Genomic DNA, 16,101 nt, shown 5'->3' with positions numbered 1-16,101 from the left:
TATTTACGGGGCACACTGCGCCTCCGTCTTTTCAGATATTGTCTCCTTAATGTGTACACATTGAAGAAGGGCAAGTCATCCGTCTGAAACTAGTTCAGAGATTGACTACAATTGTGTTTCAGGTTCTCATAAAGACACCTCAATACTAACCTAGTTTTAAAGTACTGCAAGATTAATACCACGAGCTTCTGTGTTTTTGATGGTACATTGCAACCAGACAAAATGTCCGTTTTGTCAGTGCCAGAATAAGAAAAACCTAGTTCTGTTTAAAAGGTAGTTCTCAGCATCTATTGCAGGAGGGATGGGATTGAACTAGTTAAAAGAAATTAATATAAGCCAGGACCTCTTTCTCTGGAGGAGGGATAAATCAAGCAGAGTTCAGTAGCACTTCATTGCTATTCATTTTGTTTTAACCTATTAAATTAATTCTCACCCCATATATTGCTGCTCAATCAGCATAAAGAATGGGTCCAGCTGAGATGCCGGCACTCACTACGTTGCGATTATGACTAAGTGTTAAATTAATTAGGCGTCCCAAGTTACAGTTAATCTGATGCATCTTTCAAAGGGGGAGAAGCAAATTTGGAATGTGCAACATCGACATCCCGTTGCTGATTTTTGCATTCCACACGAGGGCAGAGATTATTAATATTTGCTTTTAATTTTACAAGAGCAATAACACAATGTGCAGGAGGGATTCAGGCCTTGACAGCACAGCAAAGTGCCAGTCATATTAACAGTGCACTTAAGTGACCTTGGGGTCCCTGGCCTTAATATTTTAACAAATATATATATATATATATATATATATATATTTTTTTTTTTTTTTTTTTTTTTTTTTTCTTGAATTTCATTTAGCCTAATGTTTTAAGTAAAGAAAGCAAGACCTGGGACCTAGGAACAGAAAACAACAGACAGCATGTCACGCTGCCATGAGCCTATTGTACCCCAGAGTAAGGGTATGCATTACCAGTGAGACATCAGCTGATTCACTGATACAAGTGTTAATCAGTCCTTACCCCATCACAGGCATGCGGGAGGGAAATTTGGATACAGGCCTGAATACAGAGGGAGACTGAACAAAACCAGAGGTGCAGCATATTCTGAAACTACAAGTGTCTCAGAAAACAAAGGGGGTGACGTCTGGAACCCTCAACAGGCCTACTCCATCTGGTTAAGGATACTGGTCAGGAGGACAGCACCCTACCCTAAACTCTGACCTTCGTACATAGCTCTGCACTGACAGTCCTGTGGGGGGTAAACCTGCTAGTGACAATGGCGATGACTATTCCCCTCAACCCTGTGGAGTTAAATATATAGGCACTGGGATAGTAATATCTGTGGATAACTACAGAGCTGCAGACATCGGTATCATGACCCTCTGGCATAATTCGCTTCACTGAGCTGGAATACTTATTACTGCCTGCTAGGATATCTCCATGTCCCACAAACTTTAAAAAGGTATTCACAAAATATATGTAGGTTTAATAAATGTGATATTCATTTGAATGAATTGGTGAAAAAGACTGGGATAAAGAGTGCCAAAATTGCGGTCTGTGTGTGTGTGTGTGTGTGTGTGTATCTCCAATCTTCCCAGCCACTGGTGTCTTTGATGCCGATTACTGTCCTTATCTGGATGCTGGAGTTTCTGGTCTAAGAGGCACTAAACCCCACAGCTCCCTCCCCATGTCAATCAATCCTCCCCACACGGGTTCTGCTGCATACTGTGTAAGTGCCTGCTCATCTTAACCTGACTGTAACCATACACCTGTTGGGATACTGTCATCATCATATTCCTGAAGGACCAGAAACCATGAGTATTGATTCTGGTTTCATTTTGACATTGAAGGTGGATTCCAGAAGGTGGTCACGTTCTGTGTCTCTCTCACAGAGTTACTGCATACACTGTTTGTTTGTTTGTTTAATATCCTTTGTTACCGTTTTAACTTTTGCAGGGAAAACCGTGACAACAATGGATTTCACAATCATGGTGGAAGCAATGTTGAGATTTCAAACTGAAAACAGCATTGAACAAATAAGGGAAACAGGAATACTAATAAAGACTTGTACTTTGAGGAACAGGAGCCTAGAGCCTAAGGATATGGAATTGATACTGTAAGTGTTTCTGCCGCGAAGAGTCTAATTATAATTATATAAAGCAGTTCTGTGGTACAGGCTGTGCTCATTTTCATGCACCCTATACAACTTACACATTCACCCAGTAAATTAATTCTCATATCATCTCCTGGTCTTAACACCAAATTCTGTCAGTTTTTAAATTTGCACTTGAGTGCAGAAGAAGAAGAAAAAAAAAAGAAATGTGAAACCTGGAGAAAGATTAATGAAATTAACCAAATAATGAAAATGCATGCCATTAATTATTTTCACTATGTGCACCTTATACACTTCAGATATTAGCATTTCTATTGTGCAAGTAATTTACATGTCATTTTAACGAATATATTTTAAACTCTTGTTTGACATGTAGAATAAAATAAACTGTTACTCATGAATTCAGTGTATTTCTTCTTTCCGTTTTCTTAAAACGAATCCCTGTCACTAGGATCCTTTAGTCACGGACAAAATAAAGTATTTTAAGATGTATTTACAATACACTGATTAAACTGTCTTATCCATAGTAAATTTCCCATTGTGTGGGTTTATTGTTTGTTTGTTTTCGGATCAAATATTTATATTTCATTGTTAACATTCTTGACATTGATAAACCGCAGAGAATCACAAAATTGTATGAAAACCAAACGAACATTTGTATATCGGGGTTTGCAGGTTCGTGTGTATGTGTGGGGGGTATATTTTGTATATAATTTCCATGCCTTGCTCCCCCTCATGTCCAAACACTCACCGATTGCTCAGATTTAATTTAAGAAGTACAACCTCCTGACAAAAAGGCAACGGTCTTCTGAATTTTGAAGGATACTATTATTCTTTCAAATTCACTTCAAAGTCTAAAAGTTTAATTCTGTGGAAAGAAATTGTGTTTGGTCGCCATTTTGTCAATGTAATAATTTGCTTTGCGAGAGAATCTGGAAGCAATTTGTAATAGCAGACCAGAGCTTTCCAACTCAAAGTTTTTGTAACTATTGACCTTTCAAATGCTTGAATGGCATTTCTAACAATTCAGGGCTACCACTGCCATTCTCTAAGGGAAGCATTTAATCTAAGACATCAGTGTTGCTTTAGGCCAACTCTCCTGAGAAAAGCATCTCCAATTTTATAGTACTTTGTTCTATTTCTTTAAGATGACAATATTTGCAATTAGTATTAACAGTATTGTTAGTATTTTTTTCTTGTAGTTATTCCAATTCTAGCAGTAATACACAGATGGATATTTCAGGAACCTATGGACATACTGACAGCAATGACGACATTTTCTCCGTTTCTAACTGTGGGGTGGATGAATAAGGGCTGTATGTCAGGATTACATTACTCTGCTCATTCTGTACACAGGGGAGACAATCTCTTTAGACCCTCTCCAGTAAACCTGCACATGCCAGACTGTCTGCTATCTAATACCGATCCCCTCAAAAACAGTATTCATTCCTTCACTGGCAACATGGAAAAGCTGTCCAAAAGATTATTTACGGTTCATTATTTAATCACTTAGTTATATATAACTAAATAATAAACATTAATTATACATCATATATGTCACAAACTAGTTTAGAGAAATTACTGTTAAGATTACCCTGTACAGAAATAATTGGGCTGTGCTTCGGCTTAGGCAGTGTCCACGGTGTCTCCCATGGCGTTCACACCTGTCCTGTGGTGCCAGGCTCCCTCTCACAACCAGCAGGCTGCCCCTCTGCTGCCCTCTAGTGAGCTCCATCAGTCCAGCTCGCAATCACAGAGCCGAGCAGCAACTGGCAAGACAGGCCTGGGGATAAAGGAGAGCATGGACTCCACGGACACCGGACAGCATGCTCCCGACAGGCTAAGACAGGACAGTCACTAGTGTACCCACCAGTGGACGCCTACAGACAATACAGAGTGGACCTTTTTTAAGCATTAATCATCATATGCATATGCTTATACAAAGAATACCTCCGATACAGTGAATTTAATATTTATTACATTTTATGAGCAGATGCCAAGACCCATTTATACAGCTGAGTTTTTACCAGAGCAATCTAGGTAAAGTACCTTGCTCAAGGGTACAGCAGCAGTGTTCCCTTAAGTCCAGAGCCCTAACCCTTACTCCATATTACTGCACTGGCGAAATATTGATCTGAACAGTCCCCTAGTTTTTTAAGCAATGCGGATTGATGTAGTTTGGAACTCTGCTCCATGGCTTAGTTACAGTAAAATATATGGGTGCATGTTATATCCAGGGTAAATGATTCCACTACAGACACTAAGAGGCTGGGATGTGTCCCAGATCATTGGTCAGTCGGAAATAAAGGAGGACGTTGCTCAGATAGCTTTCCCATTGTTTTTTTCCGTTTTGCATCATTTTGTGGATTTTACAGCTTCAAGGCCTAGCAATGAACAAGTAAGCACCAATGAATTTGCAAAGCCGGTTCGTTCCATTTACACAATAAGGGCAGCAAGAGGAGCAAGTAGCATCACCTTTAATGCAGCGCTCCCCAGCAGCTATCTCCCCCCGCCCGCAGAGTAATCAGGTAAATTCCACATTAACGCTCGAGAAACAGACCATTAATATTTCACTAGTTTTCCGTCATGCCTGTTTGTGCAATACATCAATGCCCAGCCACTCCTTTGAAAGCCATACATTAAAACTATTTTCAAAATATTTCATTGTCAGCCCATGGCAGTCTCATTACTTATTAAGATAAGAGGAATGATGTACAGGAGTGGTTGGTGGCTCGGCTCGTTTAAAAGCCTCCCCTTTCTCTTTCTTGGAATCAAGTTCTCTTTCACTCTGAAGACTGCTGAAATGTTTTAAAATTGCCATGTTTAAAAAAGCACATGCCCAGAGCTTTGGAGTAATATCATAGATAATGTCTCAGACACTGTATTTAATATACTGCAAAAGCCTTTTACAGCATGTCCTGCCAGTTCCCAAGTATGATGGCTTCCAATAACGAAGAGTATGCAGGAACAATGAGCCTTGTACTCAACTTCACCATTAAAAATGTAAGGCATTCGAATGCAATTGTTAAATTATGACCCTCCACCAGCTGTTATCACCCCCCTACGAATAACTATGACGGCACACAGCCTTGGTCATTGCAACCAGGAAATTTAGGAAAGACAAAAATTCTAGAAAGGTTCTGCTACTATAACTGTACAGAATTGCCTCCAGTGATTGCAAGGATAAACTGATTTTGGAGAATGCTACTGTTCCACGTGCCCAATCCACTTTTGTGTCTTAAACTGCTCCATGTGTGTGTATTCCACGTAGAGAAAACACAGCTGATTCAATAGTGCTGCAGAGAAACACACCAGAATACCGACGTTCCTCCACAGTGCCCATTCATTCTCCAAATTATAAATTTTTTCTTCTATAGATTTTATTCTCAGCTGCAAGCTCTATTTTTATATATTTATCTATCCTATCTATGCAGTCTGCAATCTCACTGAAGATTAATGACCCTCAAGAATTCAGTTTTGATCAGAGAAATAAAGAGATGAATGAATTATCCTCCATATATCATCATCTTCATAATAAGATTATGAAGAAGGTGTAAAGTGAAGGATTCAGAAATTATAAATTTATATGTGGACAGTTTGTAACGTTGAGGCAATATTCCTAATGCTGGTTAAGCTAAGTTATAGCATATGTACACACAGGTTTTTTTGCCAAAAAAATTAAATTATATTTGGCAAAATAAATCTATTTAAGGAGATTTAAGGATGTAAATTATCTAAGGCAAAATATATTTTTAAGCCCAAAAAGCTATCTTTTCAAATAATGTATGCAAATTCAAAAGTAATTATGACATTTCTTTAATAATGAAAATGCATTAATACTTTCTCAGAGTTCGAAAGTGTTAAAGACCAGGGACACTGAAGGGGAGGGGTTATATAACAACATCCAAAATATCCACAATATTCTTGTCATATTCATTTTGAAATGCATCAGGAATTTGTGGCAACATTATAAAATACACTTATACATCATGACAATCCACAATGGATTGAGTAATTGAACATGCAAGATACCAAGTGTTAATCTATTCATGTATGGGTCTACACTTTGTAAGTAGGGTTTTAAATTTCATATGCACCACACTGTCTTGTTACCGGCTAGACCTATACATGTTGAGGGGTCTGATGCAAAATGAAACTTATCAATGAAAAGGGGAAAGGGAGGAAAGCCCACATGTGGATGCAGTAGCAACTAGGGTTGGGTGATATTAAAAAATACATAGCACTGTTCACCGATGCAAACATCGCAACATGTGATTCGCCGCGGGGGGCAGTTAACTGTTGCACGCTCTGATATAATGCAGAGTCATTGGCAATAGAATAGCCTACAACAACATGTGTAGTCATTAAGCCTATGTTTTATATGACTTATTTGTATCTTTTAATGACATTACACATTTTATATTTATTTTTGTGCGGCAAGAAAAATCTGAGTTTTTTTTCGTCAATATAAAGCTGTGTTTAATACCCTGCAGCTGCAAAAGAAAATAAAACAATTTGTGGTGTAAGACATTGGAATAGGCTGTAGCGTCAACACATTTCCATAGCAGCGGTCTCTGATCGAACCTCAATGCAACAGTATCACCTGCGGACAGTTAACAAAAAATGTTATTCAACATATTGAAAAATATATAGAACTTAAATGGATGAAGCTTTTTCTGTCAAATACACTAAATTGAGATGTGTAATTACAGTCACCCATGAGCAACTGCTGCGAGAATAAAGTATCATTCTAAGTTTGACTCCTTGCAGCATATTAAACTGGAAAATAAATGTGGGCAAATGTTCCTATCATTGTAGGCTATTTTAGGTTAGTAATAGCAAACAAAGTTATTGGCACAGAACATTCACAGATAACAATAGTGAAAGCATACATGTTAGTTACATTTTTTTTTTGGACACCTATAAATATAAATTGTATTCCAAAAAGTGTGCAGCACCTTCCCAATCTTACCCTGGAGATGCGCTCCTCCCAAGCCGTGAAGTGCAAGATAAACAGTTTACTTTCTATGTGCATCATCGTTGATGACTGTCATTATTGTCGATAGACGATAATATTGCCTATCGGCACAACCCTAGTAGCAACATGCTGCTGGAGGTCACACAGTGGTCATAGGAAGTACACTTCACATTTGTTTCCAAGAATGTCAGAAACTGAAGCCAGACAGCTTAATAAAGTGCCTCTTGTCCCAGTGACAAGTCAATCTGCAGAAATTTGCTGACCTTTGCAGGTAGTTAGATTTTATCCAGGAAGAGTAATGGATATGGCTGAGAGATACTCCTGTACAAGTCTTTTTGGTGTCACTGAGAGTGGGGGGAAAAGAAAACAGTAGTTGTTCAGAACACATATAAGTAATGTTATTTAAAAAAAAAATGTTTATGTAAAAAAGAGTTTATATAAAATAAAGGTATATCTGTAATGAAAATAAATGACTTATTTAATGGACAAAATGCAACATAACAGCAGGATTTTGGTGTAAGACACCTGTTTGTTTTTTTTACAATAATTTAAAGATACAATAATAATTTTATAATCCTGATAGAAGGATGTCAAGCTATTTAACACTGTAAATTATAATTAGGTTTAAATATTCTTTTGTTACACTCGAGGGGCACTTCTGAAGAGATTATTAATGAGAGCAGATATTCTGTTCACAAGTTCCTGCCAAATGTAAATGCCAGGAAAAAGCACAACAACATTCTGGAAACACACTCTGGCCCGATCCCCAATCCCCAATCCCCACTAACACTCGACACAAAGAAGCAAATTATGTCACAGATTTAAAATACCACACAAACAATCTTGGCATACTATTGTCACTTTGTCAATAGACTTTCAAATGCTAATGGCATAAATTTGCAAAGTAATTGTGCCTTAACGTCTGATACTTAATGCTCAACTACAGCCTGTTTGCTTAAAAGAGCTGTCTAGGATTTAGTCAGCCAGTGCCTTCCCTTCACTTCTCTAACTGACCATGAACAATGCTGCCATGAAGTAATATCTAAAAGGGAGCTGCCCCCCCCCCCCCCCACCCTTGGCTTTACTAACTGCTTCAATCCTTTTGATAGATGGTTATAGGAATGTCATGCCATTCCTCTAACAGCGCAATTCCTAGTTTTCATATATCACACACACACACACACGTTTTATAAATACTTATAGTCATCTTAATCACAAAAAAATAAACTTCCTGGGTACTGTACAGCACATTCCCGTCTGGTTTCAGGACGAGACTACAGCAAATTTAAAGAAGTGTTTGGCACAGTTTTAATCACAATCTCTTATGCAATTTGATTACCAAGCCGTATGTTCTTAATGTCTACAGCATGTTTCCAGGTCTGGCTTCCATTAAAGAGAGCAAACCAAAACGCTGTCCCCACTTCACAGCACCACACTGGGGGACTGAAACACGTGCTGTCTTTTCAACTCTACAGTTGTTTACTAAATACCCTGTGCATAATGGAATCATTACTTTTGTGCAAGACTATCCAGAGTAGCCTACGGATCAACTATAGTGTGGCACCACCTAGTGTCATGTTCATGAATAATACCAAGGCCAGGAAGCACCTAAAGTGAGGTTTTGCATGTATCAGGACATATTTCAATGACTATTGTATAGCCTCATAGGCATAAGTGAAATTAAGCAGCCTCAATAGTGTGCATACCAAAAAAAAACAGCAGAAAGCTGGTGCACTGGTCAGGGTACTACACTTACATCCTGACTGGAAGCAGGGAACAATTTATTGGACATGGATCTCGAATTTTGGACACAACGGACAGACAGACACCTCAGCCTCCTTCTTGAATACTTGATATGTAACAAATGGCAAGTCTTGTGAGTAGGGGTGGGGGGTCAGGTGACGGAACAGTTTTCATCTGACCCCATCAGTTATAAACCTGGCTCCCACAACCACAACAAATGAACACTCTGTATTAGGCAGAGTAATGACAGAGCATCAAATTTACAGCAGCCCATACATCAGGTTGTATTTGTATTTATATGCTTACTGCAGGGGGTATTGGCGAGCAGGCTAGTCTTTGCTGTGAGCTGGGCGTCAGTGTTCCCCTGCACTGGGGAACTGCACTTTACATTGAGATTTCATAGTGTTCTGCATAGGAAAACCTTCCCTGTTATTTTGTGAATAGCTCTGTGTTTGTAATATTAATCCCTCTGGTGCGTCTGGACAGCGTAGCTCTACTGAAGCATTATTAACATCAGGAAGCACAGCATGAGCATTAGGACGTGAGGAATAAATACAATTTCAGATTGATTAGGGCCTCTATTCTGAGAGCTTTCCACAAAAAAAATCTAAATACAAGTCTTATATACCAATAATGAATAATCTTCACCCACCTCCACCTGGCTCCTAATATTAAAATAAAATTAAAATTAAAATAATGTCCCACAATTCCATGTTGTTAATGATGCATATTTTGTGTTTTTATCTAAACCTTCAAAATGTTAATGAGACGTGCGATTTAAGCTTTTAATCAAACACAAATAAACTGTTACATTTAATCTTAAGCTTTTAAGAACACCAGCTTTAACCAGAATGTATTAATAAGGATACTTTCAGGAAATAAAACTGTAGAAACATTTTCAGTTAGATATGCTACACAGTTAATTAATGCTTTTCTGTGGACACATTATACAAAGCCTAAATATAGAAAATCTTTGTCCTCAAGTGTGTGCAGAAGATAAATTCTTCAACGCAAATATACAGGTAATTTTAATTAAATGAAGGCCACAAAAGCACCACAAAAGGCGACAAATTGATTTACAACTTTAACTGGAATGTATTCTTCAGCGCAATCTACGCTTGGACAGTTCCGTAAACCTTACTTAATGGTTTCTATAAGCTTGAAAGAAAAATAGGCAGGTACAGTACAGTCTGTTTCCAACAGATCATTATAAAATTCCATTATCACTGCTACAACTTAGACTATTTGTCATCACTGAGGAGATGACAAGCTCAGAAATACAACATTTGTTATTATCCGGTGATAGATGGTGTCGCATTACAACAGCCATACATCAAGCACAGACCCAGGATGAAGATATCCAAACCATCAGCACTGGAATCATAATTTAATTTTCAAAAACTGTCAACCCAAATTTCAGATACTTAACATTTTCATTTTCAAAGTTCAACTTATTTATTTCCTTTCACCTGTTCATCTTCACTCCAGAGATAGGCTGCACAATAGCTGATTCCGCATGGCTTATAATTCCCTCTCCCTTAATTAGGTAATACATCAGGTGTCACACTTGTATTAAAAATTAAATGTCACACTAATAGCACAATAGAGTAGGATTACACCTAGTACACGTCAGCTGTTCCATGCTAGTTTTGTCTTTTGTCTCTGGACGGAGAAGTGAGCAGGTCTGAAATTCATTCAAGTTTTGTATTAACTCCAGAATTGCACAATGTGGGACAGAGGCAGGAGTTTATTCATGCTGTGCTGTTGAAAAAATCCTGGATGCAATGAGAGGGAAGAGACTTATTGTCATAACTGTCAAAGACCTTTATGACGTACGAGAGCTTTTTACATAAATAGCAGGGGGGAACTAAGGTCATGGCCTTTGCAAAATACAAATACATATTTACAAGCACATATTCGCAGAAAGGACATTATCCGGTGTTTAAATAAGGTTTGCAATGGAGAATGTGCTCAGAAAATTAAAAAAAAAATAGTTTTGATGGCATGACTGTGCGTGCATGTGTGTATTGATTCAACTGTAGTTAATTACTGTTTCTTAATTAAAATTTAAGCCAACAATGTGGGAATTCAGATGACTGTAATTGGGGGAGGAGGGGACTGCACGTTATGGAGTCGAAAACAGACACTATCCAGTTGCATCACAACCTTGATCTCGCAATTTCGGTGCCGCCATCAGGAGCATGGCAGCGCCAGGCTCATTCCCTGCACTGAAGTATTGACACAGAGAACTTGAGTACTAGGGAAGACTGGACCATCCCATACATAGGTCTGACTCCTGTGGCACGGCATGGCACAAGTGTAACAAGATGTTTCCTGTATTTTCTAAAAATAGATAAGAAAAATAAAGTCCACCCAAGTGGAATGGAATGGGACCCTCCTCCAGACAGGAAAGGTAAACGGGCCGAGGCGACAGCTCCGCCACACACTTCAGCTCATAGAAAACAAAAAGGTTAGCCAGGGAAAGTTGAATGTGGCTTCAACACCGCCACCTATGTGTGCAGAAGAGAACTCGGTGGGGGTGGGGGGACCATCTGCAGTCTGGATAGTCGGCTTCAGAAGCGGTATCTTTTAGCAGTTGTTGAGCCTACAGTATCACATCCATCTCTGTCTTTTTTCCAAATTTGATTTTAAATATTTACAATGCTATATATCTTGCCCACTAGAAATTACCACTGAAGTGTTATTGTCTATGAAACCTGCAGTATGAGTGATGGCAGGCTTTAAAGGGAACATCAATGTTTTATTTGTGAAATATAAGCTGATAAGGCTGCACAGAACAGCCTTTGTTTATTGATCTTGCAGCGCGCACACGAGGGTGCTTCGTGCACCTTGTAAAAATCACATCTAGCCATTTACTCCCTTATTCCCAATCAAATATTTAAGCAGCACCTAACAAACCAACGTATTAAAAAATAACAATTGGCGGCTAAGATGCTTTTATTTTAAGTGGAGGGTTTGGAAATGCGCTCACATCAACACAATCAAGCCATGTAAATTAAGTGTAGAGTAGTTATGCGCTTATTAGTTGACTTTTAGGAACTACAAAGCAGTTTTAAATCATCTATAATTTATTACCACCACCAGGTCACTTTCCTTCTTCCCACTTTAAGATGTATTGTTTATATCTGTTACACTTTCTTGCTTTGTAGAAAGAAACTAAGGTTTCAAAACTTCAATTTAGGAGCACAGAGTTCTTGTAGTAATATTGTTTTTTAATGAAAAGTAGGTAATGAGATTATTGAAAATAATTAAAATTGAGGTGATAACCTCAAAAGTAAAACAATGCTTTTGTAATGCGCTTATATTTTGTACATAGTCCTGGATAAGGGTACGCAAAAAAATAAAAGACAACAACAACAAACTCAAGACGAATATAAGGATTGTCCCTAAATGCAATGCAAGTATACATTTATTTTTCAAAACTGTGTTTATGGGATTGTGAAATCTTTCACTGCACTGCACAACTTCTGTATTATCTGGAATGGCTTTTATGTAGGATACAGGAGCTGAAGCATCCAAACCCAGATTTACAGGATATATTTGTAAAGCTTTAAACCCCACATATCTCCATAGGGGCCTGCAAACCTATCTTTTAGGAAAACAGTAATAATCACATGAAAAGAATACACAACATTTTCCTTCATTTAAACTTTGCTGTGTTTAAATATTACCATGACTAGAGCAAACACTTTTCTCTGTTTTTTTCCTTTTTGGTGGGAAATTCTCCCATCATAGCATTTTGCAATTGATCGCACATGAAAACTGATTTGAAATGCAAAATAAGATGATCCCTGTCTGAGGTCAGCGTTTTGATGAAATGTGGATGGATTAATGGATTTCTCTCTTACTTTTGATTACACAGATCAGAAGAATTTTAAGGATCCCCATGAAATTAGCAGCTATGATCCCATTCACTGTGCTATTGAGACCACACTTTGATATTGAGCAAGCTAATCCTGGATGGACTACCTAATGGCTGCCCTTGTGAAGCCAACCTGCTGTCATTTCAGTCAGGTTTCCGATTAAAATAATTGGTACTGTACAGTTAATGCCAGGCAGAGTGCAGTCTTATTCCACCTTTAACAGGAGAGAAAAGGAGGAAAAAAATAAAAGCATGATAGTTAAGAAAATGTGTGATTAGTTAAAACGATAGCTACTGAGTTACAGGGGGGCAGCTCTAGCAGAACCCATTTGGGAGCACTTCTCCCAACAGTTAAGATGCTCTTGGGAATTAGGGGGCTCTTGGAAACAGCTTCATTTGAAACCAAAGGAAGGTTCAAAACAGAGGTTTTGTTGTTGCTTGGTTGGTTGGCTTGGTTGTTTTGTTTATAAATATATATATATTGTTAATGGTTTAGAGCCTTCTGTATGAGTCCACTGCAAGAGCTTCAAATGAGTTAATCACATCTGGATGTATTTAATTACAACAAGTGTTGTTTGAATGTCCAGGTCTTGGCTCGTGAATATTAGTGTAATTTAGCATAAGAGAGAAAAATCAACAAAAAAATATCTCATCCAAATGATGTAATAAAGTTAGAATAAGTACAATAAATGTGTATGGAATATTATTATTAAAATAAATGTATAAACAACACAAAAATATATAACACTAAAGCACTTCAAGAATTCCTGGAGCGATATATCATCTCTCATGGTGATCTAGGGATTTAAATATTAACTCTGAGTTGTAATAAACTGTACAACAGCACAGCCACGCTTTCATTCAAATTCCTAGCATGGATTGACATTAATAAAAAGCAACTAATATATAACAAAATGCATGTAAGATTACACAAATGTCAAAAAATACAAATCAAATACAAATCATGACAGACAAAGCCGTACACTAGGTGGCAGTAGCGAGCTTCTCAACAAATACAGAAATAAAATCCATGGGACCATTACACTGATATGGGGAAGACCACTGAAGAGCAACCTACAGTACAGACGATTTCTGAATACAGCCATGAAATAAACACATCACATAGACATAACCTCTCCTTTTTCACTGTGATACACTACTGTGTGGTTAGTGGTGGAAAAAGGAGCAGTATATCTGATAATTGTAGTGTTAGTGTTTATCATCATGTGAGAAGGTCTTAAATGTATTCATCTATGACACAAAGATAGTGTTCCCATGTGTTCATATTGCAACATATATATTCAACATTACCATCATTGTACACATAATGATTATAACAGGTTTTCCAATACATAAACAAATTATGTACAACATATCTTGATTTGCAGTTTCTTCTAAGAGACAGGAAGGAATAGTCTGAAAAATATATACGAACCTGGTCGACATTTATACTTAAACTGCAGTTTCACCCAAAATGTTTTCAGGAATTGAAATTATTTTTGGAATGTGTCTTTTCTTATTTATTTGTCTTGTTCTTCATAGTATAATAGGTATTTCAAATGGTTTAGGTTTCGGTTTAATTTGGCAATTACTAGTATTAGTCTTAACTAGATGACAATCCATAGATTTTTTTATACATCAGTCGGCCTTTAAAATATATGAGGTAGTTTCAAGGGCAACAATCATCAGCTGATACTGTTTTTGTCCGTTTTCTTTGCATGAGCAGTCAAAACATACGGAGAAATGATGAGTTTGAACAGCAGTCTAGTTTATTTTGGCGCAGCCCATTCCTGTATCCTTTAGTAATGTCAGCCGCCAGCCGCTAGGGGGAGCTGTGTACTAATGCTCATGCGATCTGCTGATGTTAATTCCTTTCCCAATAATGTGCACGTAAATCCTAATGATAAAAGTAAAAATCGAGGAAATAGTTATGAGATGATGGCTTTTAATTAGTGTGGATTTTAAGCACTATTTTAAATAGTGAGTTCAATGTTTAAAATACATTTCAGGCATCTTTACACCTGAAATAAATGTAAGGTTTACATTTCAAAATATCAGGACATTACTGATATTCCCAGGCTTACAGTTCAATTGACTGTTCTCTCTTTATTCCCAGTAAACAATGTATTACACTTAAACTTTAAGAGTTTATTGCGGTGCCTCCTTGAAAATACTGTACACAGATACCCTTGCGTAAACATTAGCATATGTACAGGAAAGAGACTTCATTCTGTGGAAAAGTTCACTTAATTTCACTCCTTTACACTGTGTCTGCCATTACAGATTATGTATTGAGCTGAGACAGACAAAATACCAGAGAAAAGACCAGAAAGCAAAAAGTAATATAAACTTACAGCACATATGTATAGTAGATACGCAAGTTACCTAAAAATGCAATTGCTAATGTAATAAGTACACATAGTTCTTACCTTCTGTTATAAAACAGAAATCTACACACATGTTACTTACTGGACACGATCACAACAAAGATCATTCAAGCGAGAAATACATGTTTTTATGTTTTAAAGTCCGTATTCTCAGTCCAACGGCAAATTTGCAAAATTAAAATCATTGAGGCCCGTAGAGGTTGATGCACTTCTTGTAATCCACAACCGTAACACGAAAAACAGAAACAAATGTTTATAAGGTACGTTTTTAGTAGAAATGCTTCTCTACTCACGCTTTCTGTTCCCAGTTGAATTAGCAGAAAGCGCAGTGATACCCGAGTCTGCAATCCTGCTGGACAAACAGCGTTCAAAGCCATTGAAGCAGACATTTCCGTCATGGACTGCGCCGTCAGTAGACATTCCCGGAAGTTATTTTTACCAGCGGAAGTGACGGTTGTTGCTAAATGTCGCTGACGTCACTCTGCTCCCAGTCCGGCCGTGTCTGCTGCGTGGATGTCTTCGAATAAACTGTCATTGCAAAGAAACAATTTAAAATAAACGCGTATGCTAATTTCTCACAGAAACTAATCAAAGCATACACGAATACTTCAACTCACTATCGAGTTATGTGCGACTGACACGCTGCCTTTTAGTTTTAATACTTCTGATTTTATTTTTATTGTTTTAAAAGAGAGTGCTACATTAATTATCTTTCAGTATAGGGAAATGAGGTGAGTTAATGGCGAAAGTGTCACTCAGACTGAATGTCAATCAGATTGGTGGCCACAAGATGAGCGCGAACACACAAAGCACCATGGGAAATGCAGTTTTTTCTCTCATTTAAGTAAACCACAAATCAATTGTATTTTTAAGTCCCTTTTACAAATAAAGAAGGTTTTTCCAAATAATTTATAATTTACAATTTAATCACCATTTAACCCTTGATGCCTACTTATATCAGCGGAAGGTAAGACATTTTTTATTTCGAAATACATATT

The 16,101-nt window shown here is 37.6% G+C and overlaps 1 long non-coding RNA gene across 1 annotated transcript in view; it reads right to left on the bottom strand.

Moving 5' to 3' along the window:
* Positions 1-15,500, bottom strand: part of LOC136758250 (uncharacterized) — a 31,484-nt gene extending 15,984 nt beyond the window's left edge. The window contains exon 1 of the long non-coding RNA XR_010819932.1: positions 15,397-15,500. This is a non-coding gene — a long non-coding RNA (uncharacterized LOC136758250). The remainder of the gene's footprint in view (positions 1-15,396) is intronic.
* Between the last annotated feature and the right edge of the window lie 601 nt (positions 15,501-16,101).

This window comes from Amia ocellicauda, chromosome 9 (assembly GCF_036373705.1).
Source record: "Amia ocellicauda isolate fAmiCal2 chromosome 9, fAmiCal2.hap1, whole genome shotgun sequence".
NCBI lineage: Eukaryota > Metazoa > Chordata > Actinopteri > Amiiformes > Amiidae > Amia > Amia ocellicauda.
This window is presented reverse-complemented; position numbering and strand designations above follow the sequence as displayed.